The 11,114-nt window shown below is 47.2% G+C and overlaps 1 long non-coding RNA gene across 2 annotated transcripts in view; it reads left to right on the top strand.

The window, feature by feature from the left end:
- The window catches only part of LOC124081745 (uncharacterized), a 62,360-nt gene that overhangs the window by 34,518 nt on the left and 16,728 nt on the right, over positions 1-11,114 (top strand). The gene's annotated exons all lie outside the window — the stretch shown is intronic.

The following is an 11,114-nucleotide window of genomic DNA, read 5'->3' as shown; positions in this document are numbered from 1 at the left end:
GAGATGGAGTGTCCAGGATGGCTTAGGGCAGGGACCACAGTTTGGACACGCTGGCTGTGTGGAGGCTTCCACAGGGTCCTGGGTGACTGCTGACCTCATGCCTGCTGCTCCTGTAGGCTCCTGCAGCTGGCTGCTCAGCAGGAGAGGGAAGGAAGGACTCTGGAAAAAGGACCCTGCTGAAGCTCTTTCTGCCATGGTGCTAAGACAGAGTGAGGGAGAGCACAGACAGCGGTAGGACAGCCAGGATCTGGTCGGGGAGCCAGGGGTCTGGCAACTGACCTCAGAAATGCTCCAGGCTGAGTGTGGGGCTGTCATCCTTCTGTGTCCCCTGGGTCCACCTGCTCAGGCTGCTGGGAAGACAGCCCCAGGGACTGTGACCTCCCACAGTAGGGAGACCGTCTCCCCTGGGTGAGTGTGTCAACCATGCTGCCTGGTTGGGGAGGCTGGATTGTGGGTGGGACTGGATTATGGAGACTTAGAAGGGAGATCTGGGAGGAGAGGGGGTAAAGATGGGGGAGTGACGGGAAAGGCGAGCCAGATGAACAGGGGGGAGGCGAGTGGGTGGTCTGGGAGCAAGAGAGGAAGAGCTGGGCACTGGGCCCCTCAAGGCAGGGTGTTGGGAAGGGACCATGTAAGGCAGAGGAGGGAAAGTGGTGGGGCAGAGGCCAGAAGGGGAGGGCTTGAGCTGGAGAGCAGGCTGAGGGCTGGCAGCCTGGCGGGTCAGGGGAGGGAGGCGGGTGATGGGGCTGGAGGGTGGGGGCGCCCGAGGGGGGCGCGGGCGTCGAGCTTTATCCACGGGAGGAAGCTTCTTAGTCATGTCTTTGGACAGTCCTAGCTACTCACTGGCCAACCAGTGACTGACCCTTGCCAGAGGGCCTCCCACAGTTCTCTCCTCAGATTCCATGATGGAAGGCCCTTTGTGACAGGCACAGCCCCACCCTGCAAGGCACTGACAGTCCCCACCATCCAGGGACTGGTCCCATGTCTAGGTTCAAGAGTGGTCATGGGACACAGCAGAGAGAGAGATGCTGCACTAGGAGTCCATGTCCTTAGGGGACTTCAGACTGCCCTCCTCAGGCAGTGACTGATCAGAGGGCTAGGGGACACCTCTGTGCCTGGGTCCTAGGTGCCCTTCCTGAGGACACACTTTGGTGGGTGCCGAGTGTGTTCACACCTTGTGCAGGGAAGTGGGATGGGAAAGTGGAATCGGTGGGTGTCCCAGTGGATTAACTCACTGTGTTTCCAGAGCCCTTTCCTATCATCTAACTCCCTGCCTGAATAGAGGTCGTGAGAGGGGAGAAGAGGGGTCCATTCTGCAATGAGGAGTACGCTGGAGACTAGGGAGGGGGCTGCCATGGGCAGGGAGTGGGGTCAGAGCAGGTGGGATCAGTAAAACTTCTAGAAACTTCTGTGTATCTTCAGTACCCAACATGGGTGGGATGGTGTGTTTTGAGAATCTTAAGTCCAGCAGTAGAGAAATAATCTCTAAGAGGACGGTTTCTGTCGTAGCTATGAATCAGCTCAGTGCCCATGTGTGGAGCAGGCCTTAGACATTTACCTGGAGAAGCAGCTCCTCACACCACACCCTGGTCCCCACTCCCAGCAGGAATCTGCACCTGGGGGGCTGTCCAGGTGAATGCCACCAGGGAAGTCCCTCCTCCTTTTTGTGCAGTTTTCCTAAGCAGTGAGTGATCAGGGTGCAGACTGTTTTCACTGGCCGTGTGTCTACCCAGCACTCGAGGAAGAAAGCACCATGGGGCAGGTCATGTGCTGCAGTGTTTCTTGGGTCTTCAGTTCTCTGGAGAAGATAGAATGTGGAATGGAAAACTGCTCCATTCAAAGGCACCAAATCAAGCCTAGGAGACACTCGTGCAGAAGTTAGAAGCTTTTCCTGGAGGACATGCCCATCAGGTTCATTTTACCTGGGCTGAAAAAATTTCTAATTCAAGGAGAAATCGCTGCTTGGTGCAAAGTCAAAAGATTGATCCCACCATTCACAAGCTGCCCAGCTGCTCCAGCTGCACCAGAGCTGGGCTTCAGGGTGGTCCTGGGGTTCAGGGTGGACCTAACACACTCAGAGGGACTGTGTGGGCAGTGCCTTTATGCAGAGGAGACGTGCGACGGTCACCAGGGCCGAGTGAGTAATAGGTGATGCCTGGGCTGAGATCCCTGCTAGAGCCACGAGGCCCTGGCAGGTCGTGTGGCTCCTTCCCTCCTCTCCCTACTGCTGTGTTCCATGTTGACTGTCGACTGCTGACACAGAGTAGGTTTGGGGCCCAAAATAACCATGTGCAGAGATGCCTGGAGAGGAAGGCAGGTCCTTCAGAGGCGCTCTGCCTGTCCACTAAGTATAAAAGGACTGAGGGAGACCCTTGGGGGTTGGGGACCCAGAGCGAGGCGTGGGTGGCTCCAGGGCAGTGGAGAACGGGTTTGCTTTTCCATCTCACCCGAGTCTGGTCCTTCACAGCTGGTGTAGATCATGGGGCCTCATCTCCTGAGATCTGACAGCAGCCCAGTGAGGTGGCCTGGGGACGGGCTGGGCCTCCTGTTCTTTTCCTGGGGGTGTGGACGCCCACAGATGACGGCTGACTTGCAGAATCACAGCACTGCTGAGTGAGGGACCGGGGAGGGTGGAAGCCCTTAGATCCTGAGGACAGGGCTCCTGAGTAGCCGAGGCCTCCAGATCATGTCCTGACCCCTGGCGCTAGGACTTCCCTCAGTCCTTTTCTCAAATCCTCCTGCCCAAGCTTCATGGCAGGATGGAGTTGATGCTGTGGAGGAGTAAGCACAGGTGTTTTCCGAACCATAAATCCTTCCTTTTCCTCTGACTTCAAGCACCAAACATGACACAGTTTCCTACCAAGGGCGTGCTCAGAGGGTCTTTGGAAGGGGAGCCTGTGGCCTTGCATTCCCACCATCTTCACACTGCCCATCGTAACTCAGTATGTTTGGGAGCCCAGGTGACCACTCTTACATACTGGGGTGCCCTTTTGCCCCAAGTGGCTCAGAGCCCAGAATATTATAAACCAACTGTCACAGTAGTGTCCTACAGAGAAGGAACTCCCCTTCACTGACGCACCCTGCATGGCATCCTTGGGAGTTGACTGGAGAGGTGGCCGTTGGGCTGGCGCTTGGTTGTCTAAGGAGCTGAGTCTGTGGCTCTGTGGTCTTGGTGTCTGCTTGGCTCAGCCTCAGGACCAGCCTGGTGAGAAGGGGCGAGGCCCCAGGAGCGCTGGGCGGGCACCTGCTGCCTCTTCCTTCCCCACCATGACTCTTGGAGGCCATGGGGAGTATTACCTCCTTTTGGATAGGCCCCTCCATGGCCACCTTGACTTTGCTGACAACGAGGAATCATGGACTCTGGTTCTGTTTGCAGTGCTGTGTGGAGTTGTCAACTGAGCCGGTTCCCTCCCTGTGCCCTGGCCATCTACCATGGAGGGAGGGAGTCTGGAGGATAGATGCTCTTTGAACATGGAGGCTCTCTGCATCACCTTTGAGGGTGTGGGCCACCAGGTGCAGACCCCAGCTGACAGCCCAGGGCACACTGCAGTGCTCAGTCGTCTCAGTGGTCACGTCTGTAGTGTGCAGGAACAGGGCTCACACCTAATGTGCAGAATACAGGAAGCATCTCCCCAGTTCCTGCTGGGATTTGGAGATTGGTGGTGTGCTGGAGAGACCTAAGTATGCAGGGCCTGCAGCAGCTGGATATTCCTCCTAGGTGGTGTCTCCAGCCTCAGAGTTTGTGATCTGGCCAGAAGCACATGGCCCCAAACACCTTTTCCACTTGTGCCTTGGAAATCTCTGTAGACCCACGTGCTCAACTGCCTCGGGTGCCATGATCTCTGACTGTCAGAAGATGGGCTTATGTATTTAGTGAAAGATTATGAACAAAATATAAATAATATTGTTGTGTTTTTCAAGATTCATATAAAAATATGGATACACATTGTTAGCAGCACTAAAGTGAAGGCAAATTAGCCTGGATGCCTCAAAGATGACTTTCTTTCTGTGAAGCTGCCCAGCTAGTCTAGTTCTCAGCCGAGTGAAGGCCAGTTGGTTTCAGCAGACAAATTAAGTAGCAGCGGCTAGACATTAGCTGGGGCAGATAACAAAAAAATCTTTTTACAAAATGATTTTAATCTTTGTAATTTTTTTGTGGGCATTGATCTTGTGTGGCCTAATATGTACTACCATATTTTGCTGGGAGGTCACAAATGTACTTTACATAGAATTTTCAGTAGTGTCAACTTTGGGTTTATAATTCACTTTTGTCCATGCTGTTTTTCTTTTTGAATGCTTTTGAACTGTTGTTTTGATATTGTGTGGTTTTGTTGTTGTTTCTGTGTGAGTGTGTGTGTGTGTAAGCATACACATGATCCAATATGGCTTCCTGTCACTGCACAAATCAGAGTCCTGCTCTTCATATGCAGCCAGACTCTAAAGAGCACAACCTCCATCCTCTTACAAACAATTGTGAATCAACACTAAAAGCTAACCTATAATATTGAGGAAAACATTGATCTAATGACACAATAATGATAATGTAGGAAATGATTATTATCAAATTCATTTGGCAAAATAACCAATCAGTATTCTTCAATATCTTTGAAGGTATCAAAGTCCACAACTAAATGCAGGGTGGGATCCTGAATGAGATCTTGGGACAAGATGAGGCCTTCGTGGAAGAACCGGTGAGCCGTGACTCCCAGGTCCTGGCGGGCGTGGCCTGGTGGCTGCAGTGAGGGTGGGAGAGGCTGGGTGAGGACCAGCAGCTCTGCTCAGATGGCCAGCTTTGCTGCAGGTCTTCTCTGCATGTAGCACAAGGCACATCTGAAGGCTTTGCAGCACTGGCTGCCATGGGGAGGGGTGACCAAGGGGAAACCCTGATGCTGTGCTGTTCTGCTTCTCTGGTGGCCCTCCCTGGCGGTTCCATGGCTGTGTTCCTGTAGTGGTCCCTAGCTGTCAGATTTGGTGCAAGTGCTTCTGTGTGTTCCAGCACATTTCAAAGCATATAAAGGGTTAAAGTCATTCATGACATAATTGTCCAGGGAGCTTGCTATTTCCTCCCTCATTAGACGTAAGAGGCAATCATCTTCCTAAAAGCCCCATAACACATTCTGGCCCCCAAGGGACCTCAGCAGTCACTTTAAGGGAAGGCTGAACACTTTTTCTGGTGGGCTGAGTCTCAGTTAAGCTGTACCAGGTTCAGCTTGTCCTGAGCCCTTCCCACAAGCCCAGGATCTGGATCCAGAAAAGCCAGAAAACAGTTCCCACCAGGGACACAGCATCTCTAGCATGAGGGACACAAACCTGAGGGTCCAGAGCTTACTTTTCTGATATCATGCTTGAGAAAAACTTATTGACCCTTGTCAAAGTGTCATATTTCAAAGTTTTGAATATTCATATGATAATAAAAATCACAAGTGATAAATAAAATAAGTTAGGCAATAGAATATTGAGCACTTTTTTACAAATTCTGAAAGTTTTAAATGATATCAAATATACTGGTAGAATGGCAAATAAGGAAAAAGCTTGTGAAGCATGGCAGGACAATTCTACAGAAAAAGCTGCATATTAATATACTCAAAGAATTTCTTCCCCGTGTAGCAGCACAGACGAATATTCTTCCTTTGTTTTATGAAATGAAAGGATTGACATTGACTAATGAGTATTGAAAGCAAGAAAATTCTATTATGTGAATAAGTACAGAAATATGTTGAAAAAATAAAAAAGAGGATTTTTAGGCAGAGTAATATTTGGCAGAAAACTTTAAAAGCTCTATGCATTTGGTTAGCTGAGGGCCAGCAGGATGAAGGGGCAGCAATGTAGACACAGCTTCTGTAGAGAACTTCAGCTCATGTGACATACTTTTGATTTTCTGCTCTATTAACTCTTCAGGCTTTGCTGAATCAATGTATATCTTCATTTTTGATTATATTTCTCCTTGGATACCTTATTAATAGTGTTTGAATTTCACTTTACAAAAAATCATGTATTGCACAAGTTACATCTCAAGGAAAAGAATTTTCCCAGCTTTCTAGAGACGATGTACTTTTCTATCATGCTCATTCCATCCAGTCTTGCCGAATTTCATTGTTCCTTTTTACTTTTGGTGTATGATATGGCCGAAAGGGAAATATTTCACACTTTAAAGAAATACATTTTTTATTTCTATTAGTGAGTTTTCTTTAGAAATTAGTTTTGAAATGTGTTCATATCCTTTTATAAACTTTTCAAACTTGTATAAAAGTTACACAGATTTTTCAAAATAGCAATTAAAGAAGTATACAACATTCCTGTATGTATGCATGGTGTCCCTCATTCCAAGTCTGGGAGGAAGAAACTTGGTTGCATCTTAACTGATACATAAAATCCTAACAATTTTACATATTTATGACATACATGTCAGGTTTTAATACATGCATATAGACAAAACATATTTTTATATTTTTAAGTCAAATGTACCTCTTACCTGGTGTATAAAACAGGAAACATTTTAATATTTATATACATTTTGCAATATTATATTCATATTAAACACTATCCCCTTGGACATTTATCTTTTTAATAGGAAAAATACTCAAAATCCTTTCTTCCAGATTTTTGAAATACACAGTAAGTTCTCACTCTCCATAGTCATCCTACTGTGCAATAGCATACCAGAACTGCTTTCTCCTGTATGACTGTAACTTGGTACCCATGGATCAAATTCTCCCCACCCTCATAAGAATTGTGTTACTTTTAGTTCCTATTTTATCTTTATGCAGCAACAGCTTATTTTAAAATTATTTTCTCTTATGTGTATATTATTCTGAATTTTTCCATTTCCTATAGCTATTTTACAATACCACATTTAATTTATTTTATACAGTCAAAAATATTGTCTTAATTCTGAGATTTCTAGATCCCTATTGGGTCTCCTATGGCTAGCATAGGGGCAGCACACAGTAGGCACTCAATGAGTTTCTGTGAAGGGAATTATAACCCTAAGACTGTTTACTATGGTTTGGATGTGAGATATCCCCCAAAAGCTCATTTTGAGGCAATGCAAGAAAGCTTAGAGGTGAAATCAGTGGGTTATGAGAGGCTTAAAATAAAGAGCATTAATCCACTTTAATGGATTAGCTGGGTGGTAAATGTAGGCAGGTAGGGTGGAGGAGGTAGGTCACTGGGGGCATGACTTTGGGGTATATATTTTGTTCCTGGTGAGAGGAACTCTCTCTGCATCCTCGTTGCCATGTTCTGAGGGGCTATGTTCCTTTGAATTCTTCCTCCATGGTGTTCTGCCACACCTCATGCCCAGAGCAACTGAGTTGGCCAACCATGGACTGAGGCCTCTGAAACCTTGAGAGTCATATAAACTTTTTCTCTTCTAAAATTGTTCTTGTCAGGTAATTTGGTCACAGTGCTGAAAAAGCTGATCAAAATAGAAACTGGTATTGGAAGTGGGTTGTTGCTGTGATTACCATAACCATGTGGTTCACAAACTTTTAAAGTTGGTTTGTGGGGGCAGGAATTTTGAAAAGTTTAAATATGTAAACTGGAAATACTTTAGAATATTGTACACAGAGATTAATGGATGATTTTGTGGGAGCTCAGAAGACCAAAATGTCAATAGAACTGTGGACAATAAAGACTGGGCTCATGAGGTTTCAGAGGAAAAGGAGGATACTACTGGAAATTGGACTGGAGACTCTTCATGTTACATTCCAGCAAAGAAGATGTTCTGCAACTTTCTATGAGACTGAATTTAAAGGTGATGGACTAATTAATCTGGTGGAGGAAATTTCATGGCAGTTTGCAATTCAGGCAGTGGAATGGATATTGTTGGCAGCTTTTAGCCAAGTTTACTATGATAATCAGGAGTATAAAGCAAAGTAAAAAAAGATGAAAAGCTTGCTATTTGGCCAGAAAATTGCAAATAAACTGGGGTTAAGAAAGGTGTGGTTGTTAAAGGGATTACAGTCACTGAAGAAATGGTAAATACTTTAACCAGAAGTAGTAGGACAGTTTGAGGGCATCTTAGGAATTGGAAAGACCACACCCACCTCAGACTTATGAGCGGTAAAGTAAAAATTTCTTTGTAAAGAGAACACGAGGGCGTCCTGCTCGCACAGGGAGAGGACTAGGAAGTTGTTTCAGTGTGCTCAGTCACTCAGGCACTTCGAGTCTGCTGCAGCTGGGGTCCCAGGTGGTGGCTACTGCTTGAGATGGTCAGACCTTGGCAGGAACCATGTTGTGCTAGTTCCGCAATATTGCAGGTTACAGGAGTTAGGGGGTCATGGAGGCTTCCACTGAGATTTCAAAAGGTGAGGAAGACCAAGCTAAGTGCAGCAGGATTGGGTCTCTGTGGGCAGACCTTGAGAGGGCAATGCATGGAGAGGTGTGGAGGAAGCCAAAGCTGAGTGGAGACTTCCAAGACTAGATGCCAATAACATGGAGTGTAGGCCAAGGAAAACCCAAGGAACCCAAGTAGAAACAAACCAATGGGAAAGTCATGTGGGGTGCAACCAGCAAAGCCATAGGTGGGGAGCTGCACAAGCCCCTTGGGGGAACACCACAATGTCATGTGCCCCAGAGGCTGGAAGTGGAGCTACGGGACTTTCTGTCCAGCTCAGTTTTGGTCTTATGTTGGTGTCATCCCTTCCTTCAGTGGCCCTAATTCTTCCTCTTGGAATAGAATGTTTATTCAGTGTGTTTATGTATTGGATATACACAACTTGCTTTTGATTTTTACCAGGACTTACACACTGAGAGTTTGCCTTGAATCTCAAAGGAGACTTTGGACATGGACTCTGGGGCAGTGATGGAACTGATGAGACTGTGGGGACTCTTGGAAATGGACTAATGTATCTTGCATTGAGATGGTCAAAAACTTTTGGGACAGAGGTGGAATGTTACAGTTTAGATATGAGGTGTCCCCCAAAAGCTCATGTGTGAGACAATGCAAGAAAGTTTAAAGGTGAAATTATCAGGTTACAGAAGCCTTAACCTAATGTGTGCATTGACCCACTTGAAGTAATGAACTGGGTGGTAACTGTAGTTTGGTAGGTTGTGGCTGGAGCAGCGGGGATCATGCATTTGGGTTCTATATTTTTGCCTGACGAGCAGAGCTCGCTCTCTCTGCTTCCTTGTGTGAGGTCCTGAGCTACTTTACTCTGCCACACTCTTGTGCCTTGATGTTCTGTCTCACCTGGTGCCCAGAACGATGCTCTGAGACCTCTGAAACTGAGAGCCAAGGAAAGTTTTCCTTCTCTGAAATTGTTCTTGTGGGTCTTTTGGCCCTAGCAGACAAAAGACTGACAAAAACACTGCTGAAACTTGCAGAATGTAGGATCAGTAGATAAGCTGCTTGAGCTAATGTGGTCCTATCCAGAATATCTAAGAAATCAAAAAAATCTCAAAATGGACTGAAGAGCTGAATCGCTGTTTCTCCTGGGAAGATGGCCTGCGGCCACGGTGTAAACATGCTCCACATCTGCACTTGTTGGGAAAATCTGTCAAAACCACACTGAGTTACTGCCCCGAGGCTCTTAGAGTGGCTGCTGCCAAGAAGTGGAGGACGGGAATGCCCTGCAGAGTGTGGCTGTGAGGGCCGTTAGCAGCACGGAGCTCCTGAGAATTTAAAGACACAGCTAGAGAGAGGAAGTCGAGCTCTCCTGCTGCTGGGTTCATGTGCAAAGGAAAGGAAATGAGTGTGTTGAGGCAGGGCCTGCTGCTGCGTCCACTGCAGCCCTGTGCTCAGCAGGCAAGAAGGGAAGCCTCTGACTGGCCACCGTGGAGAATGGACAAAGAGCAGGAGGCACCCAAACACGGCACAGTGCTACTCAGTCTCACAGTCATAGGTGGAGGCCCTTCCACATGTGAGCACAGGATGAACTTGAAGGACTTGATGTGAAGTGCAATAAGCCAGGCACAGAGGACCTCAAGGACCTCCAGATCTACTCCTATCTGAAAGCTGAAACACTTGATCTCGCAGAAGTTGAGAGCAGAACCGGGATGAGCAGAGGTGGGGGAGGTGGGGCAGACGAGAGAGGTTGGTCAGTGGGCGCACTGTTCCAGACACAGAAAAAGAGTAAGTTCTGGGCTGCTGCCCTCGGGGGTGAACATATCATGCATTTCAGATAGCTAGAAGACAGTCTTCTCGCCAAGCAGAAATGACAGAAGGAGAATTGCATTTAGAAATCAACTAAAACCCGCTAAGGGATGACTCAAGTAATTTACCAAAAATAAGGAAGGCACTTTTTTCATTCTCAAGGTCTTTGCAGCATTTTGGGGTTGGCAACTAATTACCTGCAAGAGAAGAGGTCCACTGGGGCCTCCCGAACACCCACTCTCCTCTGTGCTCCTTTTTTTCCTCCTCAGTAGGAAAAAGAAAAAAAGCATTTGAAACTTTTCTCGCCATTTCCTGACGTCAGTGCAACGTCTTATATTCAGCAATGAAGCTTGTCAGAGTTGGGCATCGGCACTAAGTCCTCAAGATGGGGCATCCCCAAGGGGCTCCTGAGCAGCAGGCTTGTGATCTGCTCAACTCTTCCTAGTATCTGTCCAGCCCAGGTAAGCACGTACATTCAGAGAGCGAGGCACGCCTCTGCTTGGAATTGAAGGATACGCCCAAATTTCTGTCCCAATCTTTGAAACAGGGTGTGTTTTCAGATGCACAGATTATCACCATATGCTGGTTTAGCTTCAAAGATCCTGTGTTACTAGTGTATTGCAGAATCTGATTGTAGGGACACTCTGTCTCCCTCAACTGTTTCTGTGACTCCATGTTGCAGAAGCAGTGTCACCTGCTGCGTTGTTTCTCATGTCACAGCGATGAATGTCATCATCCCCTCCTAAAGAGTTACGCAGTGAATTGGTTAGTAAACTGTTGTTTTAATGTAAATTGTAGAACAAGTATGGTGGTGCATGCCTGAAACCCCAGCTACCTGTGAGGCAGAGGCAGGAGGACCATGAGTTTGAGGTCAGCCTAGGAAACTTAGAAAGATCCTCTCTCAAAAAAAGAAAAGAAAGTAGCTATGGGTTTTAATCATCCCACATATTGTAGAAATTGCTGAATGAATGTTGAAAGGACAGTGTGGGAGGAACATGTGGAGGCCCCAGTGATGAGG

The sequence above is a fragment of the Marmota monax genome, unplaced genomic scaffold, assembly GCF_021218885.2.
Source record: "Marmota monax isolate L192 unplaced genomic scaffold, Marmota_monax_Labrador192_F-V1.1 WCK01_AAM20220418_F8-fsc00035, whole genome shotgun sequence".
NCBI classification, from domain to species: Eukaryota; Metazoa; Chordata; class Mammalia; order Rodentia; family Sciuridae; genus Marmota; species Marmota monax.
The sequence above is the reverse complement of the archived record's forward strand: the minus strand, read 5'-3'. Positions and strand labels throughout refer to the sequence as shown.